The following is a 6,107-nucleotide window of genomic DNA, read 5'->3' on the forward strand; positions in this document are numbered from 1 at the left end:
TGAGACCCCTGTTTTCACATTCTTGTCGGGCAACGGCATGGATCGTCGCAATCGTGGCTGGCGATTGATTGGTGGGCGTCGAGGAGGCGAATGGTGAATAGGTGGCCTGGAGCTCGCGGCGAACGACGCGAGTTACTTTGTCACATAGGATTGGCTGGCGGGGATGGTCCTCACAAGTCGCCGTCGCAGCGTGATATGTCGGCTCTTAGCTTATTCGAAGCGGAGACATTCCTTGATGATGGCGTCAATAGTAGAAACGTTGCCGAAAACCAGCAAGCTGAAGGCGTCGTGAGCGATACCCTTTAATATGCGGGCCACTTTTTCTGTTTCAGACATGTTGTCGTCAGCCTTGCAGTGAAAAGCCAAGACGTCTTGTATGTGTGCGATGTAGGGCTCTGTGGGGCCCTGAGCACGCGTCGCCAGGGCGTTTTCTGCTGCGACCGTGCGCCCGAAGCGGTCGCCGAAGAGTTCGCGAAGTTTTACAGCGAAGCTGTATATGGCTGGCCGATTCGTCTGTCCGTCCGTCCGTCCGTCCGTCCGTCCGTCCGTCCGTCCGTCCGTCCGTCTGTCTTTCGGTCGCCTGTGCGCCGAAAACTCCTCCGGCACAACCCTATGAGCTTGCACGTAAGGAAGAGAGAAATATAGGCGCGTGATTAGCCGACACCACCTAGATAGTACAAGGCCTGTTTACTCTGATTCATAACGTTACGCTACATATCCCAAAATTTCCATTGACAAAGCTTGCGTGATGAAAGCGGTGGCGTCAAAATTACTGTTGCCTCATCGGGAGCATCCCCACTAGATTATACGGCAGTCGGGCCAGGTAACATGACGTCATGGATGGGAGTGAAACGGCCTTTTGCTACTACTGGTGTGAATCGTCTGATTGGATTACAGTGCTTGATGACTTGGTTGTATTGAAGAAATTTTAATCCGGTTTTGTCCGCAAAGAGAGGCTGACTCGTGGTATCAGATTAGCTGCGCCAGGGGTGACGTCGTTACTCTCCGTCGCAGCCGGGCGCCCGCACAGCAGTTTCTCTCCGCCTATGAAACGGGTAAGCCACGCGCCATACGCACTCCTTAGGAGCAGGCAGCTTTCGATCAGCAACGCCGCGAGCAGAACCGGAAACGAACTCGTCTTCGCCGTGCCGATGCTGCAGCCCAGGCACAAGAACAGGCTCATGCAGCCAAGCGCAAGCAGCAACTGCGTACCCAGGATACGGCAGCCTACCAAGTCGTCGTTTAATGAACCGTCGGGATTGACGCAGTGATAAACACCGGGGCCACATGTTTCAGCTTCGCTGGTTAACTATCTGTACGGAGGGCTTAGGCGGTGATTTTTCCTTTGAAAATGTCCCAGCTTGTTATTTCTTTCATTTCAGCTCAATTTCACGATGCTCTGGCACTAAACAAACATTATTAGAATTGTTTGACGGCAGGATTTGAATAGCCTCTAGTACAGGAACCCGATACCACAGCACAGAAACCGTCACGCCACGGACGCATGGGCAGGCGGGACCACTGCTATTAGCAGCGATCATGCGTGTTCGCAGAGTCTTATTGCCTTGTGCAATAAAATGATATAGATTGATTTGAAGTTTAAGCCAACGAAGGCAGCCAAAGCGTAATAAACGAAGCCACAAGAACGTCTGAGGCCACAAGCACGAAGCTCAGACAAATCCATGTACTATTCCGTCGTGGTTGAACGATCTCAGCACCACAGTTCCCTCTATTAATTATTGTAGGAAACATTATGGAATAAACATTCGCAGGTTCATGGATGGAGCAACCTTCTACCTATAAAAACACAACATTTATCACGGAGGTGGCGCACTCCAGTCGTAAAGTGAAAACACACTACTTGGTGCTCTTCTCGCCATCCTGCTTTTGACATCTTACTGCTCATCATCATCAGCCTATTTCTATGTTCACTGGGGCGCAGGACGAAGGCCTCTCCCTGCGATCTCCAATTACCTCTGTCGCACTGGCTGATTCCAACTCGAGCCTTCAAATTTCCTAGTTTCATTACCTCACCTAGTTTTCTGCAGTCGTCGACTGCGCTTCCCTTGGCAACCATTCTGTAACTATAATGGTCCACCGGTTGTCTATCCTACGCATTACATGGCCTGCCCGTCTCCATTCTTTTCTCTTAATGTTAAATAGAACATTGACTAGCTCTCTTTGCTCCCTGATCCACGCCGCTCACTTGTGTATTCACGTTACGCCTAACATTTTTCGTTCTATTGCTCTTTACGTAGTACAAGTTGTTCTCGAGGTGCTTTGTTAACCTCCAAGTTTCTGCCTCATATGTTGGCAATGGTAGAATGCAGTGATTGTACACCTCTCTTTTCAATGATAGTGATAAGCTACCTCCAAGTCAGGATCTGGTAATGCCTGCCGTATGTACTGCAACCCATTTTTATTCTGTAAATTTCCTTCTCATGATTAGGGTCTTCTGTGGTCCCCTTACTGCTAGCTTCACCTAAGTTGTTTACTGAAGCTCTGAAGCGTGTGAAGTCACCCTATCAAAGTAGCTGCAGACGTTAGTGTACTCTTAAGATGCTGTATTATTCCATGTGGTTGTGTTGGCGGAGTAGTTGAGAAGAAAGTTTTGCGCAAAGTACCTAGGCCTTACTATCTTCCGCTACCTAACATAATTGGGCAATGCACGTAACCAAGATTATTCATGTCGATAACTGAACTTCACCGTACCTCAGGAGGAATAAGCACGACTTCTGCAAAACTACTAGCTTACAAAATTTTTATCCGATCCAAATAACAATATGCTTGCACGGTTTCGGATCCTGCTGAACACGTTATAACCAAGCTCATTGAACCGATTCGAAGCCATGCCGTTAGATTAATATATTGTGATTACTCTTACACTATTTATGTAACAAACCGAAACAGAAAGCACATCTACCAAACCTTCCAAATAAATCTACCAATCTTCCAAATCTTCCAAATCTACCAATTAATGCACTGCTGTGCTCCCATCAATCCAGCTTATCGCGTCTAGATCTCAACGCGTCACCGATGTTAAGGTCGCGCACTGTCCCCGTTCCCGCACCGCCACGCACATTCAATTGTTCTTGATCAAAGCAGCCATCGAACGACAGAAACAATATTTCCTCAAATGCCGTTCTTCGTGGCAGCCTGACTTATTTCAAAGCCACCGTTATTAAGTCACTTGTTCATCAACATCAACGAACTAGTTTTTTTCACCCACCCCTCTTGTAAAACTCTGTGTGCAGGGTCCTTGAGGCAGTGTGAGTAAATAAATATATGAAAAGTAAAAGGACAATGTGCCTATCCACGTGACCGCAGCAGGACATTTGGGGAGCATCCAAGGTGGATGCGAAGTGTGAGGAAAGACGAATGAAAGTGAGTGGGAGGGTAGCCGTCGTGTGGTAGGCCAAACGGAGGACCCTGCGCGCGCTTCGAGGGCCGGCGAGGTGGTGGGCAAAGACCCGGGGAAGTCACTTGGGCTCCCAGCAGCAGCTTCTGGCCGACGATCATAAGCGTCAATTACGGGCGTGCTCTCTCCCTCCCCGAACTTGCCCGCGAGAAGGCCCCGGGCTGCAACTCTTAGGCAGCCCCAATTATCGTCTGCATCTTGTTCTGGACATACGGTATACTGCTGTAATCTTTTCACATAGTAGGATTCGCGACCTGTTCTTGGATACGCCATTATTAGATAACCCACATGCAGCCATCAGCCAATATTAGCGTCAGCAAGGTTTTGCGAGCTTTGCGAGAGCCCGTTTTAGAAAACTTCAGAGCCTTTCTACATCCTTTATCTGCTCTGGATCACCACAGACTGCACATTTCGGTTAAACATTCGCACAAACAGCAAATCTGAAATGTCACTACTCTACAGAAAGTTGAACTGTCTGTTGCCAGTGCGTTTGTCTTCGACTTTGTAATAAACCGTAGTTTTTTCTTTTGGTATTGTGCGCGAAGAGCTTTAGACATTAAAGGCGAAGCAAAGACCGAAAGTATCAGTTAGCTCTTTTCTTTGGTGGTTATGCGTCATTATTGAATGTTACAAGGAAATTATTTTTGGACAAGTAAGGAATGAACCATGCGTAAGTAAACTTTCGAATTTTGATCACAATGATGACTGACTTATCTTTTGTTCCACCCTTGAGGCACAGCTAGATCGGCTTCCACACGAACCCTATCTGCACCCCCTCCCCCCCCCCACTCCCCCAGGCCGGACGATGCCGGCTATGTCTCCTGCTTCTGACACTGCCCACCCCACCATCCCCCGTTTCCTGTTTAGTATATCTCACGTTGCCACGTCAGTTTAAAGTTCTTCAAGTTGTGTCGCTACTTCAGAAACTTTACGAGTACTTACATAGCCTAAGGTACTTAGGTAGGTTTTAAGGTAGCGTAAGTATCCCTTTCCTGCGCCCCTCCTCTTCCAGTCCTCCCTCAACATGGAGCGCCAGGTTCCAAGCCTTCCAAACCAAAAATGGTTCCGCACCTCTGAACACGTGTGCAAAAACAAATGCCTTCTAGCTTGTATCGTGCTTAACGTGTCGAACATGAATTGGAACCGAAAACTGTAACGGAACCGGAATTCTAGCCGGAACTGCGCAATAACCCCAACCGATACTCTTAGAAAGTGCCTGAACCCGAACCGAGTCTGAACCAAAAAAAAAAATTAACGTGTACCAGTTAGGCACGAAACGGTTAAAGCATGTAGGGTGCAAAAGGGTGCTGTATACATGAGCGATTCTTCGAATTCTTCATACCTACAAACTATTATCGGTGTTTGCTATCGACCCCCCGATGCAGATGCTTCCTTCACTATTCACTTCCACGAGGCACTGCAAACTGTTACTAAGTCATTTAATCATGCGCAACTACTCCTCTTAGGTGACTTTAACTTTCCTGATATAACATGGTCCGAACCAGCCATAACACTGTCTAAAAATAACCTTGAATGTAATTTTCTTAACACATGCCTCACCTTTGGTCTGACACAGCTAGTATCTACCCCAACGCGGAAAAACGAACAGTGCTCTAACATACTCGACCTTATCTTAACATCCCATCCCGACAGTGTTTCTTCTATAACACATCTACCAGAACTAAGTGATCACTCGGTACTACATGCAGAATTATCCTGGCAGCTACCTCATTGCAAAAAATCAAAAAAGAAAATAACACTCTACGATAAAGGTGATTACATCAGCATCAACAACGCACTAACCGAGTTTTACAACTGGTTCATTATAGATTTCCCGAAGCGCACAGTAGACGCCAACTGGACGCTTTTTAAAAATAAAATGATCGAACTCACTACGACTTACATACCAACCATCATTTTAACAGAGCGACCTTCGTCCCCATGGTTCAACAACACATTAAAACGACTAAATAATAAAAAGAAAAGATTGTTTCGTAAAGCCAAGCGTTCCAATACCGCTCCGGCCTGGGAAAATATTACGTCACTGAAAAGGAGTTTGATTCCTTGGCAACAACAGCTAAACGAACCTTCTACTCAACTACACTCCCTAACTTGCTGCAAAACAATCCCAAACAATTCTGGAAATACATTAACCCAAATAAACGTAAACCATTACTATTATGTGATAACGATAATAACCGTGTTCCAGACCATAAAGTATCTGAAGTACTAAACTCTGTCTTCTCTTCCGTGTTCACTTCTGAACCTAACACTGACCTCCCAGACTGTCCTTACCTCAACAACCCAACGATGCCTGACATAACAATCGAAGCACATGGTATAACGAAGCTAATCGAATCCCTCAAATTAACATCCTCAGCCGGCATCGACGGCATCAATTCCAAAATGCTTAAGAACACCGCGCACATCTCTAGTGTATTTTTGTGTCATATCTTTCAGCAATCATTATCATCTGGAGTGGTGCCGCAAGACTGGAAAATAGGTAAGATAATTCCAGTACCAAAAAAAAGGATCATCATCATCGTGCCACAATTACCGTCCAATTTCCCTCATCAGTGTTTGTTCTAAACTAATGGAGCATATAATTTATTCTCATATTGTAAACTTCCTAACATCCGCTAATTTTTTTAATCCAAATCAACACGGTTTTCAGAAAGGCATGTCCTGC

Source organism: Dermacentor albipictus, chromosome 3 (assembly GCF_038994185.2).
Source record: "Dermacentor albipictus isolate Rhodes 1998 colony chromosome 3, USDA_Dalb.pri_finalv2, whole genome shotgun sequence".
NCBI lineage: Eukaryota > Metazoa > Arthropoda > Arachnida > Ixodida > Ixodidae > Dermacentor > Dermacentor albipictus.